The 14842-nt window shown below is 38.8% G+C and overlaps 1 protein-coding gene across 1 annotated transcript in view; it reads right to left on the bottom strand.

The window, feature by feature from the left end:
- LOC146386091 (protein phosphatase 1 regulatory subunit 29-like) overlaps window positions 1-14842 on the bottom strand; it is a 307745-nt gene that overhangs the window by 83349 nt on the left and 209554 nt on the right. Inside the window, exon 4 of the mRNA XM_084932118.1 lies at window positions 1975-2023. The gene's annotated coding sequence lies outside the window, so the exon portion shown is untranslated. The remainder of the gene's footprint in view (window positions 1-1974; window positions 2024-14842) is intronic.

Raw genomic sequence — 14842 nt, forward strand, 5'->3', positions numbered from 1 at the left:
TATCACATAACACCAAACAAGACCTGCGATTTTGAACATGTTCTGACCCAGTCAATTATCCATCATAATATTGTATGCGTTCTAATACATATTCATACCAGATTCATCAGTTACCAAGCAGGCACTCATTTTCTTCATATTTTATGGCAAAGGATGCCCAGTTGTCATAAAATAGCATAACACCCCCTTCAGGCCAGTTTGCTTGGTTTCCCAGGTTAAGCGTCTTGGGTTACCATAGTGTTCCACAGTACACAGGATGTTTAAGTGTGGTGTCTATGGTTTCTGACCAAGCAGGCATGATGGCTTCGGGTTGAAAAATTACTTTTCCTGCCTCCCTATTTGCTTTACACTCGATGGGAGGTGGTATGAGATATGTTTTGGACTTTGCTTCAGTCCATTTCAAATGAACTTTGGTCCAGAGAAGATGGAGGCATTTCCGTTCACATGTGACTTTCTGATTTCCATAGCAGAATCCTGTTTTAACGCAGCGTTGCTCAGGGACTCAAAGACTAGAAGCATCCGATATTGATTTCTGTCCCTTGCGCACAGAGATTTCTCCAGATTCTCAGAATCTTTTGATGATATTTTGTACTGAAGATGATGAAATTATATAAAAGTCTTCCTAATTCTTATGTTTATGCACTTTGTTCAGAAAGAGGTTCATCAGTTTTTTGCAAACTGATAAACCTCTGCCCATCATGTGCACCCCCTCCTTTATACATGCATGCTAACAGTGAAGTGTATGTTTTGTAGATATCCTACAATTGGAATAAATATTTCATAATTGTTTAAATGTGTCCCACAAGCGTACTGAAAGGGCATAAATACTGTTTATATTGCAGGAAGCTCAAGCAGTGCAAGATTTCTGAATGCTAGTCTTGTAATTAGAGAATGCAACGTCCTAACGTTCCAGATTGATCTTGTTATAAGTGAGGAGACTCACTTATCACACTCCAACCTAGAAGCTGAAGAAAAGACTTGTGTTTGTTTTCAGCACTGACTGAGGTCTGGCATCAGTGAAGCGTGCAGAATCTGTGACATTTGCACAACATAGACAGTTATTTAGGGATTTAGTTTAGGGCAAGTCAGAGCTTTAAAATAAAATAAAGTAAAACATGTGCTGCCAGTTGACATTAATATTAGAGTTTACATTGTAGACAAGAGAATACCACTAAGAGCTAAAGGGAGAATCAACTGGCCACACCCACAGTAAATGTATAATGTTAGGTTCTACACATAAAATCCAAGGCTTAGCAATGTCATAGCAATGGGACACTGTAGAAGGGAACTGAGGGTGATTAGTTCTTTATTTTTAAGTTGCCATGTTTTCACAGTTTTAGTTGGATATATATTCAAAAACTATTTTCTTAGAAAATGTCCTTTTTCTAAAGAGGATTCGTGTTTTTCCCCCTTCAAATTAAATACAATAAAATATGAACATTTAAATATTTTTGATTAAAAATAACTGATAAAAACAAAGTCAGTAATTAAAGTGGTCCTTTTCACTTCTGAAGTCGTTGCAGGTGTGATGAGTTTATACCTCTGCCTTAAATGTGTGCGTAAACAAAACTATCCAACAGAAACAGCATTTACATGAACAAGGAAACATGTTCAAACATGAAAAATGTTGGAAACCTGCGCTGCCTGTAAGCACATTAATAATATCATCAGACAGACAGAATGACCACCCTCAGAGCAAGCAGCAGCCCTGTGGTTTTGGTGAAGGGCATGCTGACAGAGATAAACACTCTGGCTACGTAGTGACCTGACCTGCAAGCAAGCAGAATGGTCACTTTACCCATATGAATAAACTTCTCTCTGTACCAGTTAATGTGCACCACAGAAGCACAATGTCACCCCCGAAGCCATGCAATGTATCTCTTAAGCTGGACAAGTCCTTGAGTGTGTGTAGGTGTGTGTGTCACCTTCATGCACAGTCTATGTTGCAGAGCACAAGACAATGGGAATAATTACCTCAAATTTGATGTTCTCAGATCATGTGCCAGTTGTCAGCAATGAAAGCCTGCAATAAACAGAAAGGACAAAAAAACAGAAGCTGAATCAACCATCAGTGTCATCCGCATGAGAAGGGGCAGGTCCCTGCCTGCCACACAACAGAGACTGGGATAATTAGAAGAGCGGGTTACTGATTGGTGCATTTGTCTACATCAAAGAGAGCTAAGTACCAAATGAAGCAGCTGGGCAGGCTTTACATGGAGGAACAAAACAGACACAATAATGGAGATATTGCATGAAAAAAAAATGGTGACGAGCAAATAACCTCATCAGATTCAGCTCACATGTGAATTGGCAGCTTAATCATGGTCTGTGTCACTTTGCAAAACACCACAATGTTTATCATCGGGTGCATGTCTGTATATGCTTCAAAACTTGAGAGGGCTCGTGTGGAAAAGTGGTTACAAAATGGCAATGTTCCATGAAGAATAGTGGTCAGTCTGGGAAGCTGTGAGAAGAAGGATGTCTGTAATTTTGACTTGTTACTTTCCTAAACAAGCACCATCTGACTGCTCAGTTTGAGGCTGCTGCAGCAATGAGCAGCTCCCTGGTGAGAATCAATGTAATGGGAACAGCGTGACACGGTGCACGAGGGGAAAAAACTGTACATGATTTGGGATAAGGGAGACGGGTGAGGCAAGTAGAAGACAGTTCTTTAAGAATAATGCAGAATTTGCTCTTTGAGATGTTGGTTGGAAAGTGTAAAATGGACCCAATGCTGTGACATCAGGTTGGCTGCCCAGACTGCTGATTCAAAGACAAGGGACCTAATATGAAATAGTTTTAGTTTAGTGTTTTCAGGACCATCTTTTTTAAAAAAAAATCTATTTCCTTCTTTTTTTTCCCTCCTAGAATCTGATCTTTTCTTCTGTTTATACAGTGTTATCAGTCCAAAACTATCAGATAAAAATGTAAGCAACTCGAGGGCAGAAAAAGAGAAAGAGTTAAGAAAATTGAGCCAACCTGAAAGTGGCAAATACTGCATTATCTCTAGGTGCCACCTAAGTCTGGTTCCAGATGGAAGTCCAATCCACATAAACTCCAGTGTTAAAATGGCAAAATTTGCATGATTAGAAAGCATGTTTAGAGCCTGCTACAACGACCCAAACAGTTGTTGAAGATTGATTTGGACATCAAGGTGGCTACTTCCACGTTTTACACTGTCTACAAACAGACCCAAGGATCCATTCGCACTGACTTTTAGGTTGGGGGAGGGTTCAGAGTTCACAGTTAGAAGCAAGGCTTACATACTGTAGTTTATGAACTGCCCATGTTAAAAAGCCTGATGGTCACTGTCCTCTTTAGATGAGATCAAACCGCTGAATAGTCTTACACTTTTCCTGACGCTGTCTTAAATGAACTTGGGGCCCAGAGAAAAAACAAGTGTTTTTATTGTTTTTATGCCTCTGCTCCAACTTATCTAAAACATGTTGCATGGATTACAATATTTCTAATAACGTCTTTAAGCTATTCTCTGTGAAATAAGGCTTATCTTTGTGTAAATTACGTGATATCCAAATCAGTGCACTCAATTTGAAAGCACCCCAACCTCTCAAATCACAGTGTTTTAATTCTATACAAGCCTGTGCAGTTTTTTTCTTCCTTCTTTATCAGTTCTTTGGTTAAAATAATTCATGGTTAAACTACTCTTACATATACTCAAGCTGAATGAAAAATGCAAAAGGTTTATGGGAAAAATATCCCATAGCCAAAGCTATACATACTAAAGGTGCTGATCGTACAAAAGAATATACCCAGAACAAAACATCCACTAACTTCCAACCAGAGTTACTGTATATCAAATATTTGACCTGAATATCAGATAAATATATTTTCGTTTCCTGTGTTTATTTGCTTTTGTTCCAAATGTGGACATAGTGTTCTGTTTCAGGGCAGCGCTTATCAGTGAGGGATGCTGCGAGTGGATGAGTCCATACTGGAATCACTGATCAGCCATCAATCAGACATCTGTCAGGTTATCCATCAACTAAACAGAGGGGAAGTCAATGCTGAGTTAATTTGTCTTCACTGGACTTGTAGGTGAAGTCAACATGGCATCAATTTGAAGAGGCATGAGATGAATGAAGGTGAATGGAGCCACACACACACACACACACACACACACACACACACACACACACACACACACACACACACACACACACCATCTTATTATCCAGACCTAACAACTGTAATACCTGCTGTAGTGGTGCCTATATTGGCAGGTAATCTGTAACAATTACTGTCATCGCATTTCGACCTTGATAAAGATATTTGTGTCACAACGTTGGTCAGTGAGGAATGTGAGACGTGTGTGTGTCTGGCTGTGCATGTGTACTGGGTACTTTTATCTCTAGAGGGGCAAAAGTAAGTCTATTTAGACTTTGAGAGTGAAAAGAGTTGTGACGACATCTTTAAATTGCTGTTTGAGATGTGTGACTTGATTTTAGAGAAAAAGATGATGTTACATTGATACACTGGTGCATTGATCACAGATGAGTTCGCCCTGATGAACTGGTGATCTATCTGTGGTGTAAATGGTAAATGGTAAATGGCCTGTATTTGTATAGCGCTTTTCTAGTCCCTAAGGACCCCAAAGTGCTTTACACAACCTGTCATCCACACATTCACACACTGGTGATGTGATGTGATGTGATGTGTGATGTGTGCAAGCTACATTGTAGCCACAGCCACCTTGGGGCGCACTGACAGAGGCAAGATCGGTGTACCCGATCTTTTCCCAAAACCAGATGGGATGTGCTCCAGATCCACTGTGACCATGAATTGGTTGAGAAATTTGATAGACACATGAATAAAATTTGGTTAAGCTTAGCAACTGCGTGAATGTCATCAGCAGTGTTGGGCAAGTTACTTTGAAAAAGTAATTGATTATAGTACTAGTTACTTCTTCAAAAAAGTAACTGAGTTAGTAACTGAGTTACAATATTCTAAAAGTAATTAACTACTTGAAAAGTAACTATTGCATTACTTAAAAAAAAAAAGTTTAACCCTCTGGGGTCCAGGGTATAATTGGCCATTTTTAACTACTTTGGATGTTTCCTCCACATTTCACCTTTAAAAACAGTTTATTTGCCTTGTTTGGGATCATCGTTTTCAGCACAGCCTCACGTGTCTGAATTTACAGTTATGTTTTCATTTTGACGTACTGTATTAACACAATTGATCTATAATCAGACAATAAACATAAAATCAGAGTAGAAAAAAGTTATATTTTTTACTGTAACAACCACAAACATGTTTAATGAATCATATTTCATAACTTTAAATGCAAATATAAATTGTTAATTTTAAAATCCTATGCACAAGTTTTGCAAACAACAAAGTTATTTGCATCCATTTACCTTTTACCTTGTTTTTTTAAATAACCATTGCAAACTATTTACAGAACAATCAGCTGTTCTTCAATAAGATGCCACACAAATTATTTGTGCCACTCCAAAAAAATAATTTCTGTCCACTATAAAGGAGAACATCACAGCCTGATACCTGCAGGTCTGACAGCAGCAGGTGTATCACTCCTGATTCTACCTGGAGACAGCAGTTGCTTCATTGTTCTGACACACAACACAAAACTATCCACAACACTACACACTAACTACACAAGACAACACATTAACTACACACTCCAAACACGCTAAATGTCACAAATCTCTCACATCTCAAAACTCTCTCTCTTTTTCTGCTCTCTCTCGCTGTCACTCCTAAAACTTCCCCTGTTTTTTTTTTTTTGTTTAGTTTGGGTTTTTTTGCTCATAAGCAGAGTGCTCGCTGTGCTGTCCTTAGACAGTAAACGTGACGAAACCATTGAGGAAAAAACACCGCATATATATTGTTTATCATGACTCTGGTTTTACGTGGCCTATCAACACAATTTATAAACTGGTATATATCACTACTTTATTCTTCCTCAGTCAAACAGCAGCACTCATGTGATTGTTTCGCCTCCTTAGCTCCAGGTGTTGTGCTAGACAGTGATCGTGATTACTGTCCACGGGAGCACGCGCAGCTGCTTAAAGCTGCAGCGTCCAGATTACTTACAGCTACTTCCATGCAACTGATATAAGATGCTTTAAACTGAACACAGCTTCAACCGTCTGTTTGTTGAAAAATATTTACAAACCGCATTTTCTTGTTAGTAACTGTAACGGCGTTGTAACGATAGGAATAGTAATTAGTTAGATTACTCGTTACTGAAAAAAGTAACGCCGTTAGTAACGCCGTTATTCCCATCACTGGTCATCAGTATTGAAGATTACATGAAAAATACCAATGTTACTGATGTTTGTTTTGTTTATTTTGTTTATTTTCTACCCTCCGACTCTATGAAAGAAGTGTTCAACATCAGCGGTACACAGATTAGTATCCTGAGCCTGGTCTCATGTGCTAGTTAAATAAAGTGTTTCTCCAGCCTAAAGGATGCAGTTATTTGAGGGAGACATCACAGATTCCAGACCTGAAAACCCCTCAAAATGAGTACTTTGATGTGATGTGAATGTTGTTTAAGGAGTGGACATGCTGCAAATAGACAATAGGAGTTTAGTCCTCGCCTCTTTACAGAGACTCTCTAAATCCTTTAGGTTTCTTGGCTGCCATTTGGCAACTCAATGCTTCAGCTCCCTTCACAGATTTTCTACAGGATTTGGGGTGGACATTTGCTAAGCTACTCCATGACCTTCATGTGCTTCTTCTTCAGGCATTTCTTTGTTGCCTTGGCGTTATGTTTTAGGTCATTGTCAGGCTGGAAGACCCATTCATGATCCATCTTCATTCTTCTGGCTGAGGGACGGAGGCTCTGGTCCTCAGATTTTGTGGTACATTGACTCCTAAATGTAATGAGGTACCCCAGAGCAAAAAAAAAAAAAAAAAAAAACAGCATAAAGAAACCGCTGTGCTTGACTTTGGGGGTTTTTCTTCAGGTCATTTTCAACATTTCTCTTCCTCCAAACACGGCAGTCATTGATGCCAGGGTGGAAGCTAAAAGACAGGATAGTGGTTTCATCCAACCACAGCAATTTCTCCCAAACCTTCCCTGAATCTTTTAGATTTTTACTGGCAAACTTAAGACAGGCCTGCACATGTGCCTTATTGAACAGGGGGCCTTTGCACTGCAATATGTCAGTCTACAACAACATCGTGTGTTACCATGGTGTTCTTGGTAACTGTCTTCAGATCATTAACAAACTCCTTTTGTGTAGTTTTGAGCTAATCCAGCACCTTTCTCATGATCATTGTCACCCCTTGAGACAAGGTCTTGCATTGTCACCTTCTGACTAAGCTTCTTGTTGATGGTCTTGTAGCCCATTGTGGAAGTCTACTGTCTCAACACTGATGTCCTTTAACAGTGTGCTAAATAAATGCTTCTAAACTGATTTGCATGTATTTGAGTGATATACCCTGGATATAATGTATTTTTTCTGGATTTTTGCTTGATTTCTCAATTATAATGAAGCTACCCTAAAAATTAGAGACCATTGGTTTCTTTGTACAAATTCAGCAGAGGATCAAGTATTTCCTTTACTGTGTACAGTCATAGTAAATATAAACCATGTGTGTGTGCATGTGTGTGTCTGCTGGTGCATGTTTGCAGTCTATGTTGTTGCAGGAGGTCGTTCTCTAACCTCGTAGGTTGGCATGTTACACACAAAAAAGTATATCTATAAGTGTTTTTTTCTCGAGATGAATCTGAAGAGAAAAAACTGCCATAAAGCAGAAGTTGTTCCACAATGAATTCACCTAAAGAACTGCCAGCAGTTTCTCATGGGAGCAATATAACACCACACAGAGCCCCCTTGAAACATTCACACACTTGCAGTCTGTTGTAGCTAACCTCTGTGTTGGAGAGATGTACACAACAAAATGTTGCACTACTATTCCCAAGTAGCTTTCTGCTGAAAGGAGACACAAAGATAATTTTCTCAGCAGGAGGGAAAACAAGTGAAGTAGTCAGACTGGTTGAGTGGCTCATCCTAGGCAATGCTTTAGATCATATCCTGTTATCCACAGTCCAACAGACACCCTGTTACTTCTTTCACACACACCACCTCTCAAGGTATTTCAGCAATCGAGTGTTTTCAAGAGCAATCATACCATCTGAGACAGCAGACAAAACACACACCTCCAACTCTCTAAATGGTTTCTAGTGGAGTTAGCTAGGAGACTTCTGGGTTTTTGCTGTTGCTGTTATCCAAAAGGACAACTGCGGGATCTTTGCTGAGTTTGTTTTCTGAAATAAGGAGATAAAAAAGAAAACAGTGAGGAGAATGTAAAATGGTTTTTCAGTCAACACAAACAGTCCAAGCTGAACTGCAGAAAAGAGAGAAACATCTGAGGGATATATTACGAAGGACGTTTGACAAAGCCACGCGTTCTTTTTTTAGCTGGCTTGAGAAATCCTAAAACCAGTCAGAGAAAACAGCTATGATAATAGCAGTTACCAACTTTCTTCATTAAGCCCAGCTTTCCGCTTCAGGTTCTGTGCACGCCCATATAAAAAATGAGCGTGCGCAGGAAATTAATGCAGCAGAAAATCATGAATCTGTTGATTTAGAATACAGAGCGATACAATAAATATTTTAAACTGAGTTAATTATTCTAATGCTGCTGTTTATTTCTAACATGATATTAGAGCTCTGAAACTTTGAATTTGACACATTAACGTTACTGTCCTGCATAATAAACGAGACATGAAAGTCACTTTAGTTCAAGCTCAAAGTGAAATTAATTTTATTGATTCAGTCTGCATTCTTAGCGGTAAATAAACTGATCGGTTTTATAATCTGGAGATGCACTTCCAACATTGTAGAAGAGACTTAGCAGCAGAAAAGAATGACTTTATATCAGTATTTATACATTTTCTCCATCACGCAATTAATATGTATACTAGGACAACACAATGGACAGTATGAACTGCCAATCATTTGAGGCTTGTTGCATGTTTGCCAAATGTTGGTCAAATGTAGATCAAATGTATTAACCCACCATTACCCTTAGGACATGCTGTAAATACAAGAATTAGGGAAAATGTGGAGTTTCAACCCAATTTGAAACTCAAAGCCAGAACATAAGCTGCTCCTAAACCAGGTTATGTGTTCAGCAGAAGGTACCTCTGAGAGTTAGCCAGGTAAAATGAGACCCGCTTTTGTGTTTTATAGTACACCCTTCAATTCAATTTAATCCAGTTCAGTTCAATTGTATTTTATTTATACAGCGCCAAATCACAACAACAGTTGCCACAAGGCACTTTGTTTGTGAGGTCACGACCCTACAGTATTACAGCAAAAACACAGAAAACCCCGACAATCATATGAGACAAGTGGGAAGGAAAACCTAGGGTGAGGGGAGGAAGACAGGACAAAGACATGCTGTGGAAGAGAGCCTGATATTAATAATAACTAATAATGAACTGTAATAAAGTTCAAAAAGCAACACCTGGGAAATAAGTTGCAGTATGATAATAAAGAATAGTTGAATAAAGTTTAGGGAGGTAAAAGTGTTTTTTTTCTTTAACTCTATATACATATGCATCGGGGAGCTGTCACGTTGTGTCGCATTATATTTTACAGGTTTACATAAGATATTTACACAGAAGGCACTTCTATCAAATGCCTTTCCAAAGCAAACTGGCCTTTAAAAGTAATTTTACATTTAAATTCCATCTTATTTTAACTCTGCTGTTTCCAGTTTATTAGTGGGTGGTGATATCTGGACCTTGAATGGACACCGCGCCCACATTTGTTTGTGCTATCAACAGATGTTGATGCAGACCTATGATCTAAGTCTTTAACTCATTGAGTGAAACATTTGCTAATTAACAGTTTAGCAAATATATTCATAAATGGATTATGAATGCTGTTTAAATAGATATTTATAGATTGGCTTATTGAAGTTTTTTAAAATTTACTTTTAAAATATGGCAAAAGAAATGGCTGTGACTGCAATATCATTGATTTACTAAATGAAGCTACATACAGCTCATTTCAAATCACAAAGAGGTCCTCATAGTTAAACAGCAATATCTGTCCTTGCCGTTTTCTTTCACACATGTGCCAGGGAATGCATTTCATGATTTTTAATCTGCCATCTGTGTGGGTAAGTTTAGCTTGGAGACTAATATCCATCATCACTACAAACAGGAAAATAATGCCACTGTTACAGGACAACGAAAATGTAAATACTGAAAGCATATTGCAAAGTAATGTGAACTAAAAAAAAATGGTATCTACTGTGGAGTACTTCCTCAGCTGAAACAAAAGAGAAAAAATGTAAATATATACAAAGAGTGAATTTTCCAGGGAGCGCACAAAAAAACATTACTGCAAGCAAAACCAATGTTGATGCTTCAGAAAAACTGATAATGCTTGTTGCAGCAGCACAAACATAACATTGGTTGGAGGACGGTGAATTAAAAAAAGACCAGGGTGGCTTAAGTATGGTTAACTATACTGGTCAGACATTTTAAAGTAACATATTTCGTTATATGAAGTGTGATCAAAGCGTGCTGAGAAAAGGTTTATAGAAATCAAAAGCCAGGCCTGACTTAAAGTTGGCCGACGTCAACTTCAGCTATTTTTGATTTCTCACTAGAACTCCAGTTTTGTACGGTTGCACTTGTGCTGCTACGATTGGCAGTAGATGTGCTCCAATCTGTCAATACTTCACCTTGATTTTTATTTTTGGAATGTAGGAAAAGTTGCAGACAGCCAAATCTGATAAATGATCCAGGTGGTGAGCAAAGATTATGTTGGTATTGCCAAAAAAACTGGCCAAACTGGCACAAGATAGCAAACAGACATGCACCAAATGTCCGGCTGCCTCCTCTGAATGTTTTCCCTCACCTCAGGATGTAAACTCTGCGTTGTGGAGAAATTCAAGGTACTCACAGGGAAGAATGTATAAAAAGTGATAAACACACTCCCAGTCTCACCTGATGTGATGCGTTCAGACTTGGTAAAGTTGAAAAGTTTCAACTGCAAACTCCTTAAAATCTCTAGGATGTGGATGTAATCCAGCTCTTATCAACGATGAGATCAGTGAGTCTGAAACAAAAGTACACGTATGCTGTCTGCATTTGAGGTTCATGGAGAACCTGCACAGAGCACAGTACATGCTCTTGGAATTAGATTTCCATGGAGCGATCTAAGACGAGTAGCACCTCTAGAAACTTGGTGCTGCTGTTTACTGAATGACACTAGCCACATTTAAATCAGGTAAGCTTGTACTCAAAACTAATCAGAATGAACATACATTTTATAAAAAGTTATAGATCCTCTATCAGCATTCTCAAATCATTCAGTTTACAGCATGTTTGGTAAAACTGAGCCCTTAGAATACATTTTAAATAAGTGAAAGAAGTTTTGAGTCAACTATATAATACCTCCCACAGAGCCAAACATCAGACAGAAACGCCGCCAACTCCTGCTGTGCCAGATTCATAAACTGCCAAACCCGCACTGAGCTAGGGGTTTGTTTCACCCTTCACCAAGGCACCAACACACACGTAAATGCACACGATTTGCATTCATTTACTTTCACAAACCTTCCACTGACATTCATCTCACAACCTGAACCCAAGAAATACCATTAACAACTATCCAGTTCAGAAATGGCTTTTTAACTTGATGATTTGAAGACTTTCCTAAATGTCTTTGCTTAAAAAGGAGGCCTAAACCTGGCATCATATAGAGTAGTGAAGTTTTCCCCTTTTTTGAAGGCAGATAGTGTATGGGAATACTTTTTTTTCTTGTAGATTAAAAAACAGAACAAAACAAAACAAGGTCTGCGAAAAGGAGCCTATTTGTTTACCTAAATCTTCCACATTATGTTCTGTTCTGTACAAGTCTGCTCAAAACTTCACACAGTAATGTAACCCACTTTGCATTTGGCAGCGCCTCAAACATAACAGAAGTTCTGCACTCCAGCTTAAAAGAAAGTAAATAACTGGAAAGCACAGAACATCTTTGGATATAATAGACGTGATAAACAGCGGCTCACATTAATGAGATTTGTACTTAGAGGTCTTCGCTTTAGTCCATTAAAGGAGGAACATTGTCAAAACTAGACAACTGGAAAATACTCAAGTTAAGACAAAATGTTTTTGTCACGTAGCAACAGCAGCTCACAAACAACTCGCCCTCGCCGCGTTTGTGTAGGCTAAAAACGGATTCACCTTGTGGAGCCAGAGAGTGAGAGGTTTGTGATGAGTTGGCCACTTGGGTGGTGGTTGTGCTAACAAGAAGGCCTGACCTCACCATCCACTCCACCACCTCCCAATATAGAATAAATGTGAGTGGTAGACTGGAACAGCATGGAGTCCTGGAGCCCTCCCAAAGAGCAAGCAGAAAGCAGAAAAGCTGAGACAGGTACAGAGGGAGTAAGGGTGCAGAGAAACAGCAAGGTAATGACTGTAATTCAACTTCACCTCCTGGGTAAGTGAGTGAGAATGAAAGTTTAAAGCTTGAATCAATGAGAGCAGGCAAGAGGGGGAGACCACAGGAGAATGAGGAGACTGAAGCAATTCAAGGGTCAATGAAAGAAAGAAACGGGGGGAGAGGAACGAGAATGGAGTGGCTTTAAACGCAGAGATATGACAAGAGTGAAAAGGAAGGATTGAAGCTGCAGATCCAGGGAGCTACCAGGCAGAGTGATGGATGCAAGTGACTTTTTTTCTCAAGAGTTTAGCTGTCTGTTTCGCATGTAATTCACCACCTCCAACAATGCGCGCGCACACACGCTCTCATTCACCACTGTGATGATCACAGGCTCACACACGAGCTCAGCACACAAACATTAATCACTGCTGCAGTCTAGAAGGGGATCCAGTGGTGTATTTCCCTCAGGGTAGCAGTTCTTCTACTGTTTCAGCTCAGCACCCTCACTGGGTAAATGTAGTTTCTCACCCTGAGACACAAAAGCCGACTGTCTGAGGGTTTGTTTGGATGGCTGTGTGTCTTTATATCACCATGCTCTGCAAAAGTACTGTGAATTGGAAATGTTCCCACTACAGTGAGAAATACATCACACGATATTATGATCTGCTGAGATAATACAGGTTTATACTACATTTTTATTGCATTGTTTTAGAAAGACCTTGAAATGTATCATTTTAGCATATGTATTATCATTTAACATAGCTTAACAGCTTTAAAGCTGTAGCTGATCTGTTAACCAAATAGATGATTGAGGTATAAATTTAGAGAAATTTGGTATTTGCTTCAAAGGAACCAGACTTTCTTGTATCTTTTTTAACAGTTTTCAAGCCAAGACAGGTTTTTATGCCACTTAACACCAACTTATGAATCACTCAAACATAAAAAATGCACTGAACTCGAGGGATGAACCAGTGTTGGATCTATACAAAACAACAACTTACCAAAGAACCAATTTCAAATCTTTGGGCACTTTGTTACTACAAGCCTGCCACAAAATAACAGTTTTTAGTTGAATTTATGACAAATCCCAAAGATAAAACAGAGCAAAGGGCAATTAGCTAAAAATTCGGTTGTGCCATTTTTGTGCACTGCGTCTTGATTGGCAGTGGCTTCATTTTTCAGCACAACAACGATCCCAAACACAATGTCAGTGCAGTAGAAGCATACCTGGATAGAAAACACACAATGGAACACTAGGATTGGTCTCCCTAGAGCCCAGATATCAACATTATTGAAGCACTGTGGTATTATCCTGACACAGAACAGAAGAAATGGCAGCCAAAATCCAAAGCAGAGTTCAGGCTGTGCTGAAGAACAAAGGTGATCACACCAAATATTGCCTTTTAAGCTCATTAGACTTGTACAAACTCTGGTTTTGCCTTACATACTGCATTCCTTGTGTCTTGAACCAAAAAACAGCACAAACAACTATCAGAAACTGAATTTCACTTTCAGCACTTGTGGTCCTGTGACAGTACAGACTAGGAAGGAGAGTAGAATTTCCTACAAAGGGTAGATTTGCAGATTCTTATTTTAACACTGAAGACAATAAGAAGGCCTTGCTATGAAGGGTGTCTGTGAAAAATATGTAATATGCATGATTTCTTGGCTGATACGGAGGAGCAGCTACACTCCTACATGCCTAATGTTCCTACAGAACATTATAACCTGCCCTTCATTCCCTGCTTCATTCACAGGTAACAACCTCTGACACACAATGCTACAGAACACATTAGACAGCTCAGTCATTTTCAAATACTTACTGTGCCTAAACTTGAAAGTTTGCAGCTGATCTCAGTACAGGAAAAGTTAACTCAAGATGTGCAGATGAGGCTAAAATGGGGTGACACACAGCAGATGTCACGGCGCAGGAATCTGTATAACCTGATGAGTAAAATGTTGTAGCATAATATTAAATTTTTAAATCAACAGTGCTTTGTGCTGTTGCATTTTGAGATTATTTCGTATTCAATATTGAAGTTAACACAACAGGCCTATGTAGAAGAGGGATTTAGTAGATTTTTTTTATTGTATTACCTTTATCTGGAAAGGAAAATATAATTATTATTATTATTATTAAACTTAGTTGAATTTTACAATTATTCTACCAAACTTACACCGACAACAGTGATCAATATTTTGCATTGCATTGCAATTGCATGACCCCACCCCTCACAGCCCAATGAACTTACTACTACATAACAATATGTTGCATATTCATCATTATTGATTTGTGCGTTGAAGAAGTCTGCAACAGTTACCCAACATCCGAATGATGTCTGAAAAATATTTTGCATGCAAATCAAAAACCTGCAGATCAGCAAGCCTGACCCTTTAGAGCCTTTAAATGTTGCTACAAATTACAATTGATTTTCTTG

This window comes from Perissodus microlepis, chromosome 6 (genome assembly GCF_051167445.1).
Source record: "Perissodus microlepis isolate ML-2025 ecotype Zambia chromosome 6, ASM5116744v1, whole genome shotgun sequence".
Taxonomy (NCBI): Eukaryota; Metazoa; Chordata; class Actinopteri; order Cichliformes; family Cichlidae; genus Perissodus; species Perissodus microlepis.